This window comes from Balaenoptera physalus (genome assembly GCF_965194825.1).
Source record: "Balaenoptera physalus genome assembly, chromosome: 1".
NCBI classification, from domain to species: Eukaryota; Metazoa; Chordata; class Mammalia; order Artiodactyla; family Balaenopteridae; genus Balaenoptera; species Balaenoptera physalus.
In genome coordinates, this window is record NC_138882.1 from 177,618,510 (window position 1) to 177,642,883 (window position 24,374).

Genomic DNA, 24,374 nt, shown 5'->3' on the forward strand with positions numbered 1-24,374 from the left:
TGTCTCTATAACTCAGAGGCTTTTACGAATGATCTTGCCCTGACTGTAAAATTCTAGTTTCTAAAAAAAAAGAATGCAAGGCTATTGGTTGGTCTAGAATGAGTTTGTCTCGAAACATATTTTGTTAAATACATTGATATCCTGAGCTGACCACTGACCAAAGTAATATTCTACTATCCCTGTCATTAGTAGCTTTATCCTGCTTTTCTATCTCCCAATCCAAGGCTGTCCCCAAAACTTCACTAGATGAACCTTAAGTCAAAACACCCAAGTTCTGAGGACTGTGTCTATCTCAAAAAAGAACATGCCATTCTAATTTATTTAAACCTCACTTTACAGTTAATCTTGGCTCAGAAAAACAAAAACTTAAATTGAAAACTCAGTCAAACAAGTTATTCACATGAAGTCATAAACCAGCAACCATCCACCCATGCACCCACTCACTCACTCAGCCCACAAATACTACTGAGCACTTACAAAGTGCCCAGGCGCAGTATTAATTGCTTGGAATGGCTCCGTGAGCAAAACAGACAAAATCCCTGCCCTTATGAAGCTGCCATTATAGTGGGGATGGAGAGAGGGGTGGGGGGAACAGAGAGGGGTGCTGCTCGGCTGGTGCCAGTATCTCTGAGGGGGTACAGTGAAGCTGCTTCTGCAGGTGTTAACAACACTGCAAAGTGGATTCAGCTGCTGCTACAGGAAGGAACTGCCACTGCTGGGGTGAAGATCTGTAGCTGGAGAGATGTTCACCGGAACAGGAAGCAAACTGGGAGGAGCAAGTCCCTTCCTCCTCCTCCATCCCTGCAATCTCCCTCAGGCATTGTCTATGCAGAGTCTAACGGGGACCAGCTGGCAAAACAGAAGTGTAGTTTGCAGAGTCCCAGCACCAGCACTGCAAAGAATATAGGAAGGTGAGTTGGAGCTAAAATAGCTTGTCACTGGCACAATAATAAAAAGATAATTAAGGTTAGAAGATGATAAGGGCTTTGGGGGGAAGAAAAGAGCAAGGTAAAGAGGATCAGGAGAGTGTTACATTTTAAATAGGGCAATCAGGGTGGGCCTCATTGAGAAGGTGATTTTTGAGTTATAACTTAGAGTGATGAGATGTACCACTAATCTAACAATGGTCCTATCCAAGATGTGTTCCTGGCAGTCACTGCACTGCCAGTAATTGTCCAGGACCAGCAAAATTCACTCCTTCAGGCTTTTCTTACCCGGATTTATATTTGAGACAGAACTGCTCCTATTTTTCACATTTCCTTTCCCAATCCTATGTAAACAGATGCTTTAAACTGAATGTCAGGGACAAAGCCCTTTCCTAAAACTGAAAAGATACCTGATCTGACGGATTTATCACAGGTGGAATCACCTGGCATGACTCCATATTCCAAGAACATTCTAGAGAAAGCTTCTTCTCTGAAACAGAGACCAGTTACATGCGCACACACACACACACACACACACACACACACACACACACACACACACACACAGAGGCATTCTTCAGCCTGTGAGACTATTGATTCCAAGGCTGGGAATAAGCAAATTTGTGAAAGCTGTCCAGTCATCTCAGAAACCATTTTAGGGGGAATTCCCTAGTGGTCCAGTGGTTAGGATTCTGTGCTCTCACTGCCAAGGGCCTGGGTTCAATCCCTGGTCAGGGAACTAAGATCCCACGAGCCGTGTGGTGCAGCCAAAAAAAAATTAATAATAGTAAGAGTAATGCTGCACCTTTGAGCTTTCAGAAACCATTTTAAACATTGGCATATTCCACTATGTAAAATATAAGGGCTTTTCAGATAAAAAGTAAAAGCCTGGGTAGAGTGACCCACAGAACCAAGTAGCCTTGAAATACAAATTAAAACCATGAGGAGACATCACAACACTCCCATCAGAATGGCTGAATTAAAAAGACTGACAAGTGTTCACAAGGACTTGGAGCAACTGGAACGCTCATCTCTTGCTGGTAGGAATATAAGATGGTACAACCTCTTTGGAAATCTGTTTAGCATATTTTTCTAAAGCTCAATATATGGCTACCTTCTCATTCAGCAATACCAATCCTAAGTATATACCCAAGAGAAATGGTTGCACAAAAAGACATGTACAGAATGTTCCTAGTAGCTTGACTTGTAATAGCCAATAACTGGGAACAATTCAAATTAGTCAACAGATGAATGGGTAAATAAACTGCGGCAGAGGCATATAATGGGCTGCTACTCAACAGCAATGACAACAGAACAGCCCTCTGTACACTTGTTCATGCAGGACCCTATGGGGCCTTCCTGGTACAGACCTCCCTATGTCCTCCACCTTCCTCTTGTTTGTAGAAAAACTTTAGCCTCCTAGGCCTTCCCCAAATGCCAAAGAATAAATTTAATCAGAGAAGTGAGAAAATGCAGAAGCAAAGGGAGACAGTCAAGCAAGACAAAATAATAATAGTTTAGCCATTAAACAGAGTCAGGGACGTTTAGTTCCTCCTCAAGTGCTATAGATAATATTCTGAGCTATATCCGTTGAGCTGTTTTGCAGATACTGAAACCCCCACCAGATGGAAGAAGTTAACTGTATGCTGCCCACAAGCATGTAGACCCCAGACCAGTTGGAACCAGAAGGCTGATGATGTTGACTCCCAATTACCTCACTACCAACCAATCAGAAGTATGTCCACAAGCTAATCATGCACTCCATAACCCCCCTCCCTTACCCTGTCTTTAAAAACCTTTCCCTGAAAGCCATCAAGGAGTTTGGGCCTTCTGAGCATTAGCTGCCTGGACTCCTTGCTTGGCGCCCTGCAATAAATGGTACATATTCCTTCACCATAACCAGTGTCAGTAGATTGGCTTTACTACACAGGGGCAAGCAGACTCAAGTTTGGTTCCATAACACACTCAATAACTTCGATGAATCCCAAAAACAAAAATATTGCACAAAAGGAGCCACACACAAGAGCATATACCGTATGTGCAAGAACAGGCAAAACTGATGATAATAGAAGTCAGAACTGTGGTTACTTCCAGTAGCGGGGTGGTATGGACTGGGAAGTTTCGAGGAAGCTAGCTGGGTTGCTGAAAGCATTCTCCACCTTGATCTGGGTGGTGGTCACGTGGATATGTACATATGTGAAAATTCATCAAGCATTTAGGATTAGCCTGGCTACGAACTTTGTAATCTGTGTGTTATACCTCAACAGAAAAAAGAAAAAGAGAGGAAGAGAGGGAGGCAAGCATCTTTCCTTAGGGAAGCATGGTAAGAAATCAAATAGTCTATAATCATCAGCTGACTGCTCAAAGAGAAGTATGTGCTCAAATCTATCAAATATGACGCAGCTTCGTCAATCAAGAGAAACACTTCAGGACAAACCAATTATAAACAAAATTCAAGCTGCTGTAAAATCTTTGAAGGTTATTCTAGTCAGCTCCACAAACTGGACAAGTGCCCTTAAAAAACCCTTTAAAATACTAAAAATTTGTCCTGTGTTTCCTCTTATATGACAAATAGTGATGCCTTAAATCTTCCTATGGATAAATTAAAGCAAGTCCTCATCAAAAAGGCACTTAACCAAATATATACATCAATCAAAAAAGGAAACAGGGCTTCCCTGGTGGCGCAGCAGTTAAGAATCCACTTGCCAATGCAGGGGACATGGGTTCGAGCCCTGGTCCGGGAAGATCCCACATACTGCGGAGCAACTAAGCCCGTGTGCCACAACTACTGAGCCTGAGCTCTAGAGCCCGCGATACTGAGCCTGCGTGCCACAACTACTGAAGCCCGCGCGCCTAGAGACTGTGCTCCGCAACAAGAGAAGCCACCGCAATAAGAAGCCTGTGCACCACAACAAAGAGAAGCCCCCGCTCACCGCAACTAGAGAAAGCCTGCATGCAGCAACAAAGACCCAACACAGCCAAAAACAAAAATAAATAAATAAATAAATTTATTTTTAAAAAAAGGAAACAAATAGTTCTGATATAATTTGATCAGTATTCTTTAGAATAGTAGAGGAGAGTGTGGAATTTGGCTGGCGCTCAGTGTTTGAACAAACAGTTCAAAAATTATGCTTCTCTGTCTCCACAATAAAATATAAATATCTGAAACTACCTAACCAAGTGGATGACATAAGCCAGTTCATTAATTGCAAGACATTTTTCAGACAGCTGGTCAGCTACACAAGTCCCCCACCCCTACCCCTGCTGAAGGACAGTTCAGGAGATATAAAAAACATTTGATTAGTAAAGAAACAACACAATGTCCAACATCAAGGGCTACCTGGGTAAGTAGTGATAAAGCCATATCGTGTAATATTGTGTAGCACTTAAAAATCATGGAGTAGAAGTCTACTTATTGACGTGGCGAATAAACACATAAAAAGATGCTCAGCTTCAATGAAAATCAAAGAAAAGTACATTTAACCTAAAGAAATGTATTTTACAAGATTATCTGTAGTAAAAAAAAAAATCTAGGAACAACCTAAATGTCCATCCACAGGGGAATTTTTTTTTTTAAATGCTATTTTCGGGTGATGGCATTATAAGTACTATTTCCCTTTGATTTTTCCTATGACTTTTTTTTTTTTAAAGATTTATTTATTGATTGATTGATTGCTATGTTGGGTCTTCGTTTCTGTGCTAGGGCTCTCTCTAGTTGCAGCAAGCGGGGGCCACTCTTCATTGCGGTGCGCGGGCCTCTCACTATCGCGGCCTCTCTTGTTGCGGAGCACAGGCTCCAGACGCGCAGGCTCAGTAGTTGTGGCTCGCGGGCTCAGTTGCTCCGTGGCATGTGGGATCTTCCCAGACCAGGGCTCGAACCCGTGTCCCCTGCATTAGCAGGCAGATTCTCAACCACTGCGCCACCAGGGAAGCCCCCCACAGGGGAATTTTTTAATAAGTTATAGTGTACCTATACCGTGGAATACTACACAGAACAAAGAGAATGAAGTAGATCTAGGTGCACTGACAAGGAAATACAACTATTGTATATAATGAATTATTTTTAAATTTTATTTTATTGAAGTAGAATTGATTTACAATGTTGTTAATTTCTGCTGTACAGCAAAGTGATTCAGTTATATATATATATACATTCATTTTCATATTCTTTTCCATTACGGTATCACAGGATATTGAATATAGTTCCATATGCTATACAGTAGGACCTTGTGGTTTATCTGTTCTATATATAATAGTTTGCATCTGCTAATCCCAAACTCCCAATCCATCTCTCCTCCACCCCCTATAATGAATTACTTTTAAAGCCACAGAAGAATTTGTATAAAGAAGCTTTTCCACTTAAATTTCAATGTCTATAGATTCACAAAAAGATACACTCCAGAAAAAAGAATGTCAACTCTTCCCTCCACCAACAGATGGCACCGGCTATAGTGAAAGGTCATTTTAGACCTGCCATGGTGGACAATACAGTCCATTACTCAACTGTGTTGACATCCTTGTGCCCAAGTAATTGTTCACACATTATCAACCCCATAGTAACCAATAAGCATAACGCCCGTGAGAATCTTGAAAGCACTAATAAGAGGCAAAATTACAAAAGTAACAAATGTAGAAATAACATTTACTTTGAAAGTGGTGAGAAAATGAGGAATGGAAAGTTACAGGTGCATCTGGAAGGAATTTTCACCGTGGGAACAGTTTTAAAGCACAAAAAATTAAAGCATGCAATAAAGGAAAAGAGCTGTGTCTATTCAATCCAAACTAAGCAGAAAAGAAAAAAAAGAAAAGTGAGACTGATGACATGGAAAAAAGTTTCAATCTGGGGCTAAATGATCAGGATCAAATCAGCTATTGATCAACTAATTTGTCTGGAAGTAAGAAGTGGAAAGAGTTAAAGTTTAAGCCCGAATTGACATCAGCCCTTATGAACTTAAGGAGAGGGAAGGGGCTGAGCCCCAGGGCTGGGAGCAACCCCCCCACCCCAGTTAACCCCAGGTGACAGAGGATGGCTCCTGGTGACGGCCTCCCCCCACCAAACAGCTCCACTGCTCTCGGTTTCCCCTCAACTGCCTAGAGAGAAGAAACCTTGAGAGGCGGCAGTCTCCCTAAATTGATTCCCCAGCCCTGAGGATTGGAGAAAGAGGGAAGAGTAAATCATGTTTCTGTTTGCATCCTAACCCTTTTAGGGCTTTTGTATGGCCAACATCACCTCACATGAGACAGGAGGGATTCGACAAAAACTGGTTAGAACCTACTAGGCCCAAGATGGCGGAAGATTCGACTTCCAGTAGACCTTGAGCCTCATTATACGCTCATTGTAATACATTAGTATAAGCTAAGTGACACACGAACAGGTGCCATGACAGTTCCGAGGCTGACCTAAAAGGCCAAAAGTGGGCGGTGGCCCAAATTCTGGAAATTCCCACCCCTTCTCCAAAATAGTTGGAATAATCCTCCCACTCGTTAGCCTATGAAATTACCCAGCCCATGAAAACTAACAACCCCATATTTCAGGGCGCTATCACTTTCCAAAACGACCCTATGCCCTGGGACCACTCTCCCTTCTGAGAAGGACCGCATTCTGTCTATGGAATGTGTACCTCTCTAAATAAACTTGCTTTCACTTTACTATGGCTCGGTCTTGAATTCTTCCTTGTGCAAAGCCAAGGACCCTCACTTGGCAGCCTATCCCATCCCTATCGGTCACCTGCCCGAGACCGGGGACATGACCATCCTCTCGTGCCCCATTTTCCTGCAACATATAGGCACCTGCCCTGGAGGAAGGCGAAGATTTGTTCTAAGACACTGGTGGGGTGGGGGGGTCGGCAGGGAAGCAAGGCAGACTCATAAACCAAACCAAATGAGTCCTAATCAAACAGGCAAGTTATCCAAGTATACATACAAATGCAAAAAAGGAAGCAAAATCATTTTTCTCCAGACCCACTCCCACCCCCTCCGCAGGCCTCACTTCGCATGTGCCCCCCTCCACTTATCTCAGAAAAATATCTGGAACAACAATGATTCATCTTAACACAAAAATATAGAAGGAAACATAATTAACTGCGAATACTATGGCAAATATTAAGCCCACATGTAAAAATTGAATATCACTCGAAATTCAGGTTTGAAATCATCACCCTTGGTCACCCATGGGGCAGGCAGGGAGCCTTCGGGTCCTGGGTTCTCGGCTTTGTGCCGTTTCCAGCTCTCTTTCCCCACCCCCACCGCCATAGGGCTTCCTTAATTTCCCAAAAGTCTGACCTCATCCTGAGGGCCCATTCACTTACCTGTCACATACAAGAGGGCCCTTCCACATCATTTTCCATTTACTAGAATTTTCTTTTCACCATTTTTTCCCCTGTCAGGAGGAACTTTTCCCTCCTGCTGGGAAAAAGGAAAAAATTCCTTTCAGTCAAGAGGTCAGGGACCATGACCTCCAGAAATGGTCCCCAATAAAGAGATTCACGGGTGAACAGGAATCTCCAAGAATTGCCACAATAACACACAGGGGTTTCCTTCTAAGCTTTGTGTGCACAAATGTGGTCCCATCAACAGAGAGACTGTGGTCCAACACTGATACGTGTGAAGGAGGAGGATGCCAGCTGCCTCCTTTCTGGGGCTCCTGGCCCCCTCTTGTATCTCTTTGAGGGCTGCCAGGAGGTGGTGTCTCCCATGCTCTCTGCCGACAGCCAACCACTCAGGACTGCACATCTTGTTGCCCCTCTTGGACCAAAGCCCCCCGTCTGCAGCCCCCACTGTGTCCTCAAACGCCGCCCAAACCAATGCTGTCCGAGGCACTGGTCCATCGGTCCTTGTCACATTGGCCTGGACACCGGCACACCTCTGACTCGCCCCTCATCTGTCCGTAGCTTTGAGTTTCCCAGGCCATTGCCAACTCCTTAGCAACTGTCAAAGATAAACAAAGCTGGACATGAGTTAAAAGGGCAAAAACAGATTTTATTCAGTAACTACCGACAGTAGGGATATTGCTGAGCTCCATGCACTTTGCGCAGAGGTGACTAGGGCATTTTAAAGGAAGAATGAGGGAGTAGGGAGGGGAGAGACTGGGAGACTGGAGGCCCTATCCTTCCTGATGAGTGCCTTTCAAAGGGATGACTCCCAGGTCCTTGGAAAAGACACTCCTGAGTTGTAGGAGTTACATATACATCTCAAAGGGACAGAGGGAGAATAAGCCTTTGTCAGTAAACGCTCTAGGAAAGGGAGGTCAGAAACCTAGGTCAGGCATTGGCTAAAACAAACAGTAAATTCTTTTGACAGCCCTGAGCTTTTCCAGACAGGAAGGAACTCAAAAGTGGGTTCTGAGGTCTCAGGGATACAGCCTTAGGCTGCTAGAAGCCATGCTAGGGTTGGTCATGTCTCTTAGTGTAGGGGTTTGGATGGAGTCACTGTGTGCCAAGAGTTCTTGCATTTCTCCTTACCCATCACCCAGACCCCCACCCTTGGGCTCCTGACCTCGCTGTTGCTACCTGCCTTCCCGCCACCCACCTCAATTCTTGTCCACAAGCTGCCAACAGCACCACCCCAAATGCCACTTATACATCTGACTCTGCAGCCTGCTGGCAGGGGAAGGACTCAACTTTCTCTTTGCTTGGGTTTCTGGTGCCACAACTCTCTCAGCTTTTGCACCAGGAGCATTTTCCTTCCCCAGTGTAACCATGAGCCACCAGCAAGAGTTCCAGCTACTGTATCACCCTGTGTGGAGAAGCCACTGTCCACACCTGTCCAAGGCCCCATAGCTGAGCCTGGCATGGCCACATTCCTTCTTCCCTATTGTCACTTCTCCTGGGGAACACAATTCCACCTACAATTGAGCTGATGTGGATCCATTAACCCCCCACCCAGTCTACTCCCACCCCGACACCAAACATGCCCAGGTAAATTCAACCCCCAAGTGAGAGCAAAGTCCAAACTATTTTCCCTGGTGCTCCTAGGGCTATGTAAATAAACAGCTCTAACCATGCAGGAGGGTAGAGTTTTACAGCGTTATCCAGTGTGGTTTTTGTTCCTGAATCCTTCCCCTCATCAAGAAGCAGCTAGGGCATTTGAAGCTTACCCTCCAGGAAGTCATGGAGACCGCAGCAAAACGGAAAGTCAATTCTTAGTTTTTTTAGTTTCAAAATAGACCTTGGAAATTTATGGCCAAGGTCATATTTGAAAAAAAGAGGGTGGGGGTTGGGAGGGGAAAAGGCTGTTGAATTTTAAAACCTAAGTCATGAAAGATTCAAAGCACAATATTTATGTGTCAATAAATTCAGAAGAACGTGCAAGAAAGTAAAAGCAGTTTTTCCAGCTGCAGGATTGAGAGGAGAGAGGTGAGTTGGGGAGGAGAGCAGGGAAGCTTAAGTGTTAGTGTGTCGCTGAGAAGGGGCCCTGCTCCCTGCCATCTTCAATCCCTAGCCCATTCTCGAGAATAGAAATGACAGTAGAATCCCGTAAAGGCTCACAGAGGACCCAAGAGCAGAGAATCACCCTTGCTGAGGCCCTAACCAACGCCAACAGTTGACTGCAGCTGCATGAGCAGTCCCAGCCAAGACCAGCAGAAATGCTGCCCAGCGCAGCCCAAATAGAAACCTGAGCAAATCATATGATTGTTGTTACAAGTCACTGAGCTTGAGAATGGTTAATTACACAGAAATAGATAAGTGAATTTGGACACAATCGCTTTATTTGTTTAAATTTGTACTGGGAAAAAGAAATAAACAACATAATCATTTCTATAGCAAGAGGGTTATGTTTTTAAAGATGGGTAAACCTATGTATGCTTTCTATATGCAGAGAAAATGTCTGGAAGATCACAAAAGAGACTGAATGGTGGCTGGAGAGAGGAGCTGTGGGAGAGTGAAGCATACTTTCCACATGTTTGAGAGTTTATAAATGTGCATTACATTTATAATAAAAGGAAATTCATCGAGTACTTGGCTATATACCAGGCACTGTGCTAGGCATTAGGATCAAAAAATTGAGCTGGACATTGTCCCTGCCCTCAGGAAGCTCCCAGCCTAACGGTGACAGCCATGCAGACAGACCACTGATAGCAATCTGAGCAGAGAGAGGAAAGGCATAAAGAAGCAAATGGACAATTTTATGGGGCAGGGTGGGGAATGAGCACACTGGGACAGACTGAAAAAGTTCACAGAGGAGGCTTAAAAATAAGTAAATGCTGGTGGCATAAATGGGGGAGGACCTGAGAGTAGGGGTGGAGGGGGTGGCACTTCCCACCTCTGGGCTTCAGATCTTCCCTCATTCTAAAATGAGGGAATCAGGCTAAGGTATCTTGGACACCACTTCCAGTTCTGAAGCCCTAGGCCTTCCTTCACCTTCTCTCCCTCTGTTCAGGTAGCATATTCATCACACAGTGAGAATAAGAAAACTAATACCATATGCAGGGGAAGCTCAACATGTGGACAGAGCTGTAAACTGGGACTCAGGGATGTGAGTTTCTTAATCAGACTTCTGCAGGCAAATATTGTTTTGTCTTCTGTGATTCAAATGCCACATGTGTGAATTTCAGAGGTCAGCTGTAGGGGAGGAAAAATATTTCCTCTACCTATCTTAATTAAGTTCCTCAGTTGGGGCTCTGTAACAAAAGACAGATTAACAAGAGAAAACAAAAAGAATTTTGTCAACATGTATATTTCATATAAACATGGGAGAAACTCAGAGATGAGTAACTTAAGGAGGTAACTTAGAACTCAGGCTTATGTAGCTTATGTAGCATCTTCAACAAAGAACAATAAATTTGTAGAGCAATGGCAGGTCAAAAGAAAGAAGTTTTAGGCTTCAAAGGGCAACAAACTGTGTGAAAGTAAATACATGGGGGAAAATTAATGGAGTAACGTTTGTTTATTTGTTTGCAGTAACGTTTGTCTCTGGGCTGATAAGAGTCCAGAGTCTTATAGTAAAGGAAAATTTATATCCTGCCTTTAAGCAGAAATGGGGAAGGTATAGAGAGCTTTTCCTGCATTTGCTATTTCTTAATTGCCTTCAGCTCAAAATAATTCTTACATTAAAAAGGGATATTTTGACATATTCTGGTTTACTTCACAAGTTATGTAGACCAGCCATCCATCTGTAGGTGGAATCACTGAAAAAAAATGGGGAATTACAAAACAGAGGACAGTGTCTTATCTTGGCACCCAAGGCAAGTTCCTAGAACCTCAGCAAACCAGGCAGTGGGTTGGGAAAGGACACTGGAGTCAGGAAACAGTTCAAATCTGGATCCAGCTGTGTGACCTTGGGCAAATTACTCATTCAATTATTCTGCTTCTTCATTTACATGTTATTTACAAGTAACTGAGCCTCTGTGAACCCACTCAAGACTTAAAATCAATTTCAAACATAATCACATTAAAACACACACACACCTCTGAAGGCAAAGATGAGTAATGAGTATTTTTCCTGGAATTATAGTACACATCACATAGCAAAACTTCCCCAAAATCTTGACTTTGTAGGGGAGGTAAAAAAATTTTCCTTTTACACTTATGAGTTCTTAGCTGAGACCCTTGTAATAAAAGATAGAGAAAAGCATAAAAGAAAAAAGCAAACAGAAGTTTATTAACATGTATGGCTCATGTATACATGGGAGATACCCAGGAAAAATGCGCACCCCAAAGAGGTGGTTTTAGAATTCGGGATTAAATACTATGTTAATAGGGAAAGAGGTAAGGGAATGTAGGCGTCTTAGGGGAGAGTACGTAATTTGGGGGAAAGATGAATGGGCTCTTAGAAGAATACGTGGGAGATAAGATAGTTTGTGACAAAGTTACCTGGGTGTGGTATTGACGTCCAGTCTCCTCTCCTAGGATAAGAGTGAATCTTCCCCTGTTAACGAAATTCCCAGGGAGGGGATTTATGACATCTGTGTTCCTTTGGGAGGATTTATCTTTAGGCAGATAGGGGAGTTCAGAGAAAGCCTCTCCGTGCATTTGTTGTTTTTCAAATGCCTACAGTTCAAAATAATAGATATATCAAAGCAGCATACTTTGGGGCGTGGCATGGCCTAAACGCCTACAGTCATATTTTGTGGTGGCATATTCTACAGCCTTCAGCTCTTTCTTCAAATTCCTTTCCCTTCAGCAGCTGCTACAGTTGTTCCTCTCTCTGTCTCTCTCACTTATATCTTCCAGCCCCTCTTCACCCTCTTAGCTGCCGATCCCCCTCCAGCCTTACCCCCCAGGTCCAGCTATTCCTTTCTTATGAAGAGCACTGACTCCACCTAACACCCTCCTTAGATGATTATCTACAACTATTCATTAAAATACTTTTGGTCTCAAAGACTGGATGAAGAACATAGACCTTGCCAAGTGTTTGGGAGGATTAAATAAGAAAAGTATGTCTACTGCCCAGAGAGAGCAGACACAGCAAATATGTGTTCCTCTTTTTGCCTTCCTTTCTCCTGGACAGTAGTGGATATTCAGAAGTGGAAAATGGGGCAGAAAAGCAAGCTGCCTTAAGGAGAACTGTCAACCACTGAAAACCAGACTTAGTACTGAGATTTTGGGGCGTGTGATTGAGTCCCCTCCCCACTACACACACATCTTTCTAAAGTACCCACAATCCCCCTTCACCCAGTCACACTACTGCCCTTAAACATTCTTCCTTGCTGCCACTTCACTACCTGACTCTTTCCCCACCTGTTCTTAGCTACCTACCAGTAGGTATTTATGGAAACGTCCCTGAATAGGCAGGCAAGTTACTCACTGATAAAGGACCCTGCTCTCCCTTCTTGCTACCTTGAAATCCTTGCTCTACCCTTCTCACAAGGTATTGGTAGTGTTACCAAACCAAACATGGGTCCACTCACCCAATGTACAGCGAAGTCAATCTACTGACAGCGGGTTGCAGTAAAGGAGAGTGCAGCTTTTATTGCAGGACAAGCAAGGAGAATGGGCAGCTCATGCTCAAAAGACCTAAACTCCCAGATGGTGTTCAGGGGAGGGTTTTTAAAGGCCACATTTGGGGTGAGGGTTGCAGCTCACAGACTTTCTTCTGATTGGTTTGTGGTGAGGTAACAGGATGGTGTTTCAGGAATCTTAATCATCAACCTTCTGGTGGCAACCAGTCTAGGATCTACATGATTGTGGTCAGCAAGTAGTCACCATCCTCCATCTGGGGGGGTGTGTGTGTTGGGGGGGGGGGTGTCTTAGTATCTGAAGAACAACTCAAAAATATGCATCAGATAGTTATGTATATCCCTTGAGGAAGAACTAGGACTCTGTTTTATCCACTGAACTATTGTTTCTAGACTGCTTTTCCTTTTTTTCTGCATTCCCTCACCTCCCTAATTAGTAATTGCTTGAGTCTGTTCTTTGGAACTCAGGGAAGTCCTAGGAGACTAAAGCCTTTTTCTACAATCAAGAAACGGGGGACACAGAGGGGCTTTTGCCCCTGGGAAGGCCCCACAGAATCCTGCTCAGTTTCAATCCCTGCTTTTCTTTGATACTCCTCAATCCTGAGGGGAAGGGGGTGGGATAATAAAGGGAATACAGTTTTGAACTGAGAGGTTAATCATAAACCCAGCATGGGGGCTTCCCTGGTGGCGCAGTGGTTGAGAATCTGCCTGCCAATGCAGGGGACACAGGTTCGAGCCCTGGTCTGGGAAGATCCCACACGCCGCGGAGCAACCAGGCCCGTGAGCCACAACTACTGAGCCTGCGCGTCTGGAGCCTGTGCTCCGCAACAAGAGAGGCCGCGACAGTGAGAGGCCCGCGCACCGCGATGAAGAGTGGCCCCCGCTTGCCGCAACTAGAGAAAGCCCTCGCACAGAAACGAGACCCAACACAGCCAAAAAAATTAAAAATTAATTAATTAATTAATTAAAAAATAAACCCAGCGTGGGAACTCGGTTTTAGGGGAGCTCGGTATCACTAGTTCTAGTCCCTGTGAGCAAAACCCAATTGCACCCAGTCAGTGCTACCTCAAAACATGCTATGTGGCAGTTTCTTCTAAAGTTAAACAGTATTTACCACATGACCCAGCCATTCCACTCCCGGTGTTACCCAGAAGAGGTTAAAGTATATGTTCACACAAGATTTATACACAAATGTACATAACTTTATTTGCAATAACTGAAGACGGCAAACAACCCAGATGTCTATCCACAAGAGAATGGACAAGCTGTGGTCATGTTACGGAGTCCAAGCTTGTACTGCTCACCACACAACAGGCCAGCAAGTCAAGAGACGAGTTGTTGGGACAAGGAAGAGTGAATTTACTCAGAAAGCCAGGAGACCAAGAAGTCTAGTGTCCCAGAGAACCAGCTTACCCGAGTTAGAATTCAGGCTTCTTGTATACTAAAAGGGGAGGGCGGGGGTGGGGAGGGTGGGGGGGAGGAGGTAGCTGGTTGCTGCAAAGTTCTTGGTGCTGGAATCCTTTGTTTCTGCAGCTGTCCCTGCAGGTCAGGTCACGATGTTCCTATAAACCTCCCACAAGACAAATGTTATTCTCTGTTCTGCAACTTTTCATGTCTATGTTAATGGAAAAGTGTTACACCTTTAAAGGTCAGAGCCTTGAGGATGGGCTATCCTGTATATTTCAGGCTACAGGCAACATTCTTTCACAAAGGTGCAGAGCCAGCATGACTAAGCACAGGCAACAGAGCTCAAGGGTTAGCGCTAAAGGACTAGATCCAATATGGAGTCAGGTTTGTTCTCTGTTACAGTCACTCCATACAATAGCACCAGCAATAAAAAGGAATAAACAGGCAACCACACAGATGAATCTCAAAAATGTTATGCTGAACAAAAGACACACGCCACAAAAGTGCACATACTAGATGGTTCTATTTACATGAACTTCTAGAAAAGGCAAAATGAATCCATGGTGACAGACAGCAGATCAGTGGCTGCCTGGGACCAGGGGTTGGGAGGGGGGAGGATAACTGCAAAGCAGCAGAAAGAAACTTTGGGGGGTGATGGAAAAGTTTTATATCTTAATTGTAGTGGTCATTACCCAAGTGTATATACATTGTCAAATCTCATTGAACTGTGCACTTAAAATGGGTGCAGTTTATTAGATGCAGATTCATCAGTAAAGTTGAGCTTTTAAAAAAACTGTTCTGTTTCTGCAGGTCTCAGAGGCAGGCTCTGAATACAGCACCTGGTATGTAACAACTGATAGTAGTTATTCCAGTATCCCAAGGAAAACCATTCCCAATCCCGAATCTGGGGTGCCCTGGAGAACACCCCCCAGAAGTCTTTCTCACCCAGGGTTGGGTTTGTGCAAGTTCAAAAGCTGATTGAAAGGGGTTTCCTAACTCAGCTCTTCCTGCTGTGGCGGAGAGCAGGCCTGAACTATTTCAGGCCCAAAGGCAACATCCTTGAGAAGTTCTATCTGGAAGGAGTGGGAGATCACCATGGCAACCTGTCCCAGGCCCAACCCTGGCCAGGCTCCAAGGCACACAAATAAAGCCACTGGAATGTGGTGCAGGGCAAAGGGTGGGAGGGTGGGGGGGGAGGGGGAGAAAGTTGCCAAGTTTCCATGAAAACCAATAATGTGAGGCCTGAGGACCTCAGAGCTGTCAGGGAAGCTCAGGCCCCCACAGGATCAGCCCCAGGGAAATATAACACATTCACAGACAGACAGACAGACAGACTTGTACACACACATACACCCTGCTTGGAGAACAGCAGCACTGCTTTTTGAAAAAAGAGGCCTGATGAAATGAGAGCCCTGGATTTAGAGCCTGACAAACAGCCCTTCCAGTGCCGAGTGACACTTCCTAGTAACCTCAGGCAAGTATCTGAGCCAGTTATCTACTTGGCCCACTCCCTCCCTTCTTTGCCCGGAGGTCACCTTCTCCCTGAGACCTTTCCCGGTAAGCTTACATCAAACTGCAGCCTCCCCTGACCCAAAGGCCTGCTCTGCTTTATTTTTCTTCATGGCACTTAGCACCACCTGACATATGAGATAATTTCACTTATTCATCTTGTTTGTTGTCTTGTTCATGTCAGCTCCACAAGGGCGGGGGTTTTCGTCTGTCTATGCTCTCTCACCAATGCCTAGAACAGTGCCTGGCACATAGTAGAAGTGCACAGGGAACATGACAGAGCATGGACTTCTCTGTACATCAGCTTTCTCATCAGCAAAATGGGGATAATTCTACCACTGTGGGCTTAATGGGAGGGTTACAGGAGTGGGTTTAAGGCTGTGAGTTAGGTGCCCAGCCCTTAGTGGGGTTCCACTACGGCAACTCACAGAGTCTTCGTTTAGTGAGGCTTAATCGTGAGCAGATTCCTCATTACCGCCCTTCTGCACTTTGGTCCACATTTAAAAACAACTTTCCTGGGTTCTTACTTGCCACCCTGACCCGAGGCCAAGAACTTACCTGTGTCCATGTTCTGCAAAACCACTAGATATTAAAGACAATGGAATCAGAGATTTGATGCACAGAGGCATTTCTCTCTCTCTAAATATTTGTTAGGAGACTGAGCAAATGAACTAATTAATTCATAGGAAAACAAGGTCTTAAAAATGTACAGACGAGGACTTCCCTGGTGGCGCATTGGTTAAGAATCTGCCTGCCAATGCAGGGGACACGGGTTCGAGCCCTGATCTGGGAAGATCCCACATGCCACAGAGCAACTAAGCCCGTGTGCCACAGCTACTGAGCCTGCACTCTAGGCCCGCAAGCCACAACTACAAGCCTGTGTGTCACAACTACCGAAGCCCGCGCACCTAGAGCCTGTGCTCCGCAACAAGAGAAGCCACCACAATGAGAAGCCCGCGAACCGCAACGAATAGTAGCCCCCCCTTGCCGCAGCTAGAGGAAGCCCGCGCACAGCAATGAAGACCCAACACAGCCAAAAAAATAAGATTAATTAATTAATTACAAAAAAAATTTTTTTTATGTACAGATGATTTGTACAGGCAGGAAATGTTTAACCTGTCAAAGGAGAGAACAGGTATTGCTTGCCTTCTTTGAATGTGCCAGGTGGCGTGTTAGGCACCTGACATGTTTTATATTGTTTCATCCTGTGTCAACCTTACAAGGAATGTATCCAAGAATGAACAAACTGAGGTCAGGACACTGGCCTGAGGCCGCAGAGCATTAAGTAGTGGGACAGGAGTTGAACCCAGAGTTGACAAGCCCCACAGCCTGTGTTCCTCCTGCCGCCCCACCCCACCTCCTTTGAAAATTCATTTGGTAAAAGGCCTCTTTGCCAAGCTAGGGACTTTGGATACATTCTGTTGGCAATTCTAAAAAAAGCAACTGATTATAAATATATGGGAACTACTAAGGAAGGAGGAATTATTTCTGCCTGAGATAAATCAGAAAAGCTACCGAGGGGAGGTGGGACTTGTATTTCTATTTCATTTAACTTGTGTTTGCAGAGGTTATCACTGGCTTTTGGTTCCAACACATGACAATGAACAGCACTTTGTATTCATATGAGTTTCCCATCTTGTCATATTTTCAGCAGGTCATTCCTTTGGGACCCCGTACTTTTACGTATAGCCGTCTATAGCCGTTTACATCACTTCATTGCCAGAATTTATCATGTTCTGGCAACGGCCACTTTCCGAGGGGCTGAAGCCTCCAACTACAAACCTTTAAGAAAGCAGAGAGCGTGGAGTTTGGAGCCTGCTTGCACCAACTCTCCTGTTCAGTGACTTCACAGAGGTAGCTTGAAATTAGCCAAGACGAAAGCATTTACACGGCAGAAACCGACAAATGCTTTAAACTGAGGCTCTTTTTTGTTTCCCCTAGAGAGCCGGTTGTTAAACATTGCACCAACACACAGTTGGCTTAGCTATTGTGAAAGAGCAGAGAGAATCCTGGATAGAAGTCAGAAAACTTGAGTTTTAACCTGGTGATATTACTAACGCACTTCAACCTCAGGCAAGTCGTCTCACCTCTCGGGGCCTCAGTTCCCTTTTCTATTAAATGGAGGGAGATTGACTAGATTCAAAAACCAGTATTGTTAGGCCCCCAAGTTATTCCTCAAAAAGAAAACAGTTTAGAAGTCCTTCAAGCAATCTTCAATATTAAAAAGAATGAAAGAAAGAAAAGAAAACCATGCATGAATCCCCTGATAAGACCCAATAGGTTAACTTAAGGAATAAATTGTGTTTACTGGTTAAAATCTTTCAAAATCTGAAACTCAGGGGAAAGACAATAAAAGCAGTCAGCCCTCTGCTCCCCTCAATCCAATATATTGAGCACCGGAAATGGGGCAGTCACTGCTGGTCACTGACGCTGTCATGCTGGGGAAGACACAGTCCCTGCTCCCGGGAGCTTGCAGACTAGGGAGGTAGATAGACAAGCAGGCGAGCATTGTAACAAATGGGATCCATGCTCTGATGAAGGAAGAACCAGGCTTTAAGGGAGCATAGACCAGGGGCACTGTCAGTGTTGGGAGAGAAGAGGAGGCTTCTTGGGAGAAGAGACATCTAATGGGAATTAAAGCCCAAAGGTCAAACAAGGTAGGAACATTGGGGGGAATTTTGCAGGCATGGAAAGTAGCTGAAAAGCATGGGACTAGCTGATGCTGGAAAGGCACACAGGGCCTTTTGTATCAGGTAAGGGAGTTCAGAATTTATCTTTAGAGTGCCGGGAAGCCATTGAAACGTGTGTAAACAGGTGAGTAATTTGAACGTTACAGAGCTCATTCAGGCTGTTATGTTGGGCAGGAATGGAAAGGAAGCAACACTGTTAGCTGGGGGACCAGTTCAGAGGCTCTTGCAGCAAAACAAGAGTCTGGTGACTTGGTAGAGTGTGAATGCATTAGGGCGTGTATAAGTACCCCGAGGCGGCTGTAACAAAGTACTGTTACGGAACTGGGTTCTTGGCCTTCCCCAAGCAATAGAAATTGACTAGAGGCCAGACAAGAAATTCAGGCGTGGCTTTATTGGCGCCTCTGCTGCCCCAGGGGGGAGTGAGAACAAACAACAGGTTCCCTTGCTTGCTCCATCACCGAGGGGGTGGAGAGCTTGTTTCTTATATGGGGTGAGGGTAGGGATGCGTCCAGAAGTCGGGCCAGAGGGGTGGCTTAGGTGGTGTTGTGTGCAGGGGGTATGCGCTGCTTTTGCTCCTGACACCCTGTTTTTTCTCCAGGCTCTTCAAAAGCGGCATTTGGATTTTTCCGTCTCTTTGTTATCTTTTGGGTCCAGAATTTGTCCCAACTGCCCATGCAGGCAGTTATTTTTAGTCCCATATAGTTTCTTTGTATTTTGTTGCTCAAGGAGAGGTGTGTCAGGTGCAAGCATTGCAACACTGCAGCAAAAGTATCCCAGGTCCCCAGCAAAGGGCCCCAGGTCCCAGCCTGTCTCAGTACCACAAATCTGGCGGCTTAAATAACAGAAATGTATTCTCTCACAGTTCTGGAAGCTAGAAGTCCAAAATCATGGTGTCAGCAGGGCTGAGCTCCCTCTGAGACTCTGGGTAGAATCCTCCTTCCTTCGCCCTAGCATCTGGTGGGGCCATAAATCCTTGTGTTCCTTGGCTTGCAGCTGTCTCTCCTATTTCTGCCTCTGTGTTCTCCCTGTGGGTCTTTGTCTCTTCACGTCATATTCTATAGACGCTAGTTGCATTGGATTAAGGACCCACCCTGCTTCAGCATGATCTCATCTTAACTAATTACATCTGCAACGACCTTATTTCCAAATAAGGTCCCATTCTGAGGTTCTGGGGACCAGGAGTTTAACATAGCTTTTAGGGGGACACAATTCAACTTGTAATAGGGAGAGATTTAAAAATTGAATCAATAAAACTAATAAATGTATTAGGTACTGGGGGAGGGGCAAATAAAGGATAGAAGTCAAGGGTTGCATGTTGATTTCTGAGTAGATAGTGGTCAAGGGAACCAAGTAGGGAACACAGGAAGGAAAGTGGATTTCAGGAAGAAAGTGATGAGTTTCATTTTGGATGTGTATCAATTTAAAAATGTGTTCGGCAGCAAAAAAACAACCCCAAGGCTATGGGGGTTTCCTTGTCCCATATAACAAGCCCAGAGGTACGGCAGTCCAGAGCTGGTACAGTTGTACCCCATTGCCATCAGGAAGCCATGCTCCTTCTGTCTTTCCAGTTGCCAACATTACCATGTAGGGCTTCACCCTCCTGTCTGTGTGTCCTGGTCACCTACAGGCTATTCCAGCTCCAGCAACTACATTCCAGACAAGCAGAAGAAGAAGGAGGTGAAAACAGGAGGAAACTGTTAGAAAAGCAAAAACATCCCAGAAACCCTAAGCCTGTGTGTCATCTGGCCACCTCTGCCTGCAAAGGAGACTGAAGTGGACAGTACTTTTAGCTGGCACATTGCCACCCTGAACAAAATCAGGACTCTGTTAAAAAGAGATAAAGAGAGAGTAGATTTGAGGTAGAAAACCAGCAGTTTCTGCCACAGTCCACCCCTTTGGCTAGCCAACATTCAAACACATCCTTCTTCCCATAAATAAAAAGCACTTATCCCTCCCCAAGGAACACAGCTGCAAAGTTCCATCTCGTCACCGACTCCAGTGTGAAGTCCAGGATCTTTAGAGGCTTAGAGTCAAGATGTTGCTTCCCTTGAGCAAGGATCCACAAGCTTAAAGCTGAAAGACTAGTTTCTCTCCCCAACAGTAGCGAGTTATAGATACAGATACAGATGTAGATATAGATATAAATAGAGAAAGATATAACTTAAGTGATCACTTATACAAGTGACTGATTGATTGATCACATTTTAAACCCTCTTTGGGAAGAGCGGAGCATGGCAAACACCCAGCGGCCACTGGTCCATGGTGCCCATACAATCCCACTGGGCAGGAACAGTGAGCATTCACTGTCCTGGCAGTGGAACTCCTTGGTTAGCTCCTTAGCAGCCCTCGTTCTGGCCTCTGGAAGGACTCTCCTTGTTTGCTATTCCCTACTGAAACCAGATGGCACTTTTCAGATGGCACTTGAACCCAGTCAAAACTCAGATTGGGACTTGAACCCACGATCCCTGACTTAGGAGGGAACTCGAACCCACTGTCTTTTTTTTCTTAATAAATTTATTTATTTATTTATCTTTGGCTGCGTTGGGTCTTTGTTGCTGCGCGCTGGCTTTCTCTAGTTGCGCGAACGGAAGCTACTCTTTGTTGCGGTGCGCGGGCTTCTCATTGCAGTGGCTTCTCTTTGTTGCAGAGCACGGGCTCTAGGCATGTGGGCTTCAGTAGCTGTGGCACGTGGGCTCAGTAGTTGTGGCGCACGAGCTTAGTTGCTCCACGGCATGTGGGATCTTCCCGAACCAGGGCTTGAACCCGTGTCCCCTGAATTGGCAGGCGGATTCTTAACCACTGTGCCACCAGGGAAGTCCCCCCACTGTCTTTTACTTGAAACCACTCACCTGGTGTCTGGACTTACTGAAGCTCAGGTTCTTTGTCTCAGAGCAGAAAGAATTCAGCAAGAGGCAAAGCAGCAGGCAAAGAGTAAGTTTATTAGCACGGGACGCTTGTGAGAGATACAAGCGGGCAGGCAAGAAGGCTCTACCCCGAGGACTGAGAGGACTTTATAAGCAAAAGAAAAGTGGGGAGGGGGAGAAGACCACCTTCTTCCTCATTTGGGTGTAGATATCAAGGCTTGTATCATTAGTTCCTCCTTAAACCCTATATGGTCTAACCGGGACTGCCATGACACCATTTAAATCATATGTATATTAGCAGAAGGGTGGTAATATATACTAAAATCTGGTAATTCATCTCAGGTTTCAGTATAATGTCTCCTTTCACTTAGTGTTTTTCCCCTTTCACCTCTATTCCTATGTTGGCTACAGGCAGAAATGCTACTCTTCAAGGACCATTAACTCCCTGACTTCATGTAACAAGATTCAGACCCCATTATCTATTGTCTTGTGTTTCAGGTCTGTGGCTTGAGTGTGCCTGGTGCTTGAATGTGCCTGGTCTTCCTTCAAGGTAGTGTAGATTGTTACTAGGTTACTGGATTCTTTTCTTGAGTGGTCATTAGCCTACAACAGTCTCCCAAACTCCCTTAAAATTTCCTCTCTCTGTCTTTAATCCCCTAGTGGAATTTTTTGTTAAAATAACTATTTATTTATCCTACTCTATCCCTATCACTGCAGCTGCACCTGATTCGGGCACTGGGAAGAATACCCTTCCTGGAGGCTGTCAAGCTTCAGTAGACACTGCTGCTCATGTAGATCAGGTCCCATCAATGCCTTAGGGGTTTCACAGGCTGTACTGAACAGCCTGGGGGATTCTTTGATAATCCAAACCTTCAAGATCTTAGCAGGCTTCCTCTATTTGTTTCAGTTCTATGAATAACCCTCATCAAAAGATCTTGCCCAGCTCTTTTCCAGAGCTGAAAATTGGCAGAATATGCCAACCCCAAATATGCTACTTTGCCATAAGGATTATTTTGAGCTAAAGACATTTGAAAAGCAGCAGGTACAGGAAGGACACTCTGAACACCTGTGCCCACCCCCTACCCCCTGCACTTTTCTTCCTGAAAGCAGGAGATAAATAACTCCCTAGTGCAAGATGCCAGGAGGAAAGAAACATTCTTACCACCAGAGATGGGGGGTGGAAGCAGGAGAACTCTATACAAACAGACAGACCTTTTTAAAACAACCCATCCTACCTTGGTCTCCCCATATGTTTTACTTTTCCACAGTTGCTCCTCTTTGTTCAACTAAGTTTATAAACACTTGGGCCTTTCGGCTTTGGCGGGGGAGGGGGGAGGTCAAGGGGGGGCATCTTCATTTTCCTATGGGAAATGTCCACATAAAAATCCATATGCTTTTCTCCTATTAATCTTAGTCAATTTAATTCTCAGGCCCAGCCAGAGACCCTGTGAGAATAGAGATACAATTCTGCCTCCCTACAGATTTAAGTCTGAAGACATGATTTTTTACCTCTGTATTCTGCCAACCTACTTCTCACTTAAAGGTCTTTGTCTTGAGGCAATCCAAAATTAAAGATGGGGGAGGGCTGGAGTGGAGAAGGAAATGCCCAATGCCCTCTTTGCTGGTAGACCTACTCCCTTGAACTGGCAGATACTTCTTAATGGAAAATGTCTTTTGGAGGACTTTGCCAAAATGGGCAGGAAATCAGTACACAGCAACCTTCTAAATGTTTTCTACCATTTCCTCTAGCCCTGATTGGCATGACTCTGTCCCAGTGTGTAGCAAAAACCAGTTTGATTGAATGCCACTGCATAACAAAGCTCACCAGCTTTCCAGGCTGCAGCTGTTGGGACCTCATTAACTACTATTCTCCTCCACTCCGTCAATTCCACAGATTAGGGCCTGTGACTTCCAGAAACCACCTTAAAATACGAAAGTCTACATGCATCAGGGTTCTTAATTGTAAGCAACAGAAGCTGATCCTGGCTGATTACAGAGAAAATAAATGTATTTAAAATAATCTCAATAGCCCACAGAATCTGTGTGAAACTGAAGAAACTGGCTCAAGATTAAGCTTCCAAGAAAAGGATCGAAAACCGAAAACCTGGCCTGATGAAGAAACTGCTGCTTCTGCTACTGCACTTGCCACCATGATGTGCTAATGCCGCCATCTGCATTTCGACCAGAATCTCCATTTGATTATAACCACCGCTACACCAGTAATACTATCACTTGTGCATCAAGAGCTCAGCTCGACTTGAAAACGCTGTATCCCTGAAAGCAATTCACCTCTGCCACTGCCAGGAAAATGGTTTCCACGCCAAGCCTCCTTCCTCAGATTGTGCCATTCTGAATCAAAGTTTCATATGGGCGAGTCCCATTGGTGGAGAATAGCTCACAGGCCTAAGCCTGACCACAAAAGAGACTGGGAAACACCTTTCTGAGGAAAAGGGACTGATGAGGCTGGAAATTCCCCCAAACAGAGCAAAAAGTACTGAGAATCCAGAAAACATAGCTCTGTGGGGCACTCAAGTGGAGCAATCTGGTAGATCATGGCTATGCATATCTATAGTTTGGGAGAGCTGCCTGGGCTTGGGAGCACAGAGGTGGTGTGGTATTATGGTTTGAATTGTGTCTCACCAAAATTTATATGTTGATATCCTCCTCTCCATTACCTCAGAATGTGCCTTTATTTGGAGATAGGGTCTTTCCAGAGGTAATCAAGTTAAAAAGAGATCATGAGAATTGGCCCTAATCCGACATGACTGGTGTCCCTCTAAAAAGGGGAAATTTGGACACAGAGAGAATGCCATGGAAAGATAAAGGCAGCAAACCAAGGAACATCAAAGATTGCCAGCAAACCATTAGAAGCTAGGAGAGAGGGAGGGAACGGGTTTTTTCTTCACAGGCCTCAGAAGGAACCAACACCACCACACCTTGACCTAGGACTTCGAGACAGCAGTGAGCGGTCCCAAAGAGAGATATTAGTTCCCTGCCCAGGAACTGAACCTGGGTAGCCTGGATGAAAACCAGGAATCTTAACCACTAGACCACCAGGGGCTAGAGACTGGAAGTAAAGTGG

At 44.9% G+C, this 24,374-nt stretch overlaps 1 long non-coding RNA gene across 1 annotated transcript; it reads right to left on the reverse strand.

Moving 5' to 3' along the window:
- Positions 1–4,868: 4,868 nt before the first annotated feature.
- On the reverse strand, positions 4,869–15,389 carry LOC309646153. Its single transcript, XR_014255193.1, has 3 exons — positions 11,738–15,389; positions 10,346–10,545; positions 4,869–7,853 (listed from the first exon to the last, which is right to left on the reverse strand). It is a non-coding gene; the product is annotated as an uncharacterized lncRNA (long non-coding RNA).
- Positions 15,390–24,374: the final 8,985 nt, after the last annotated feature.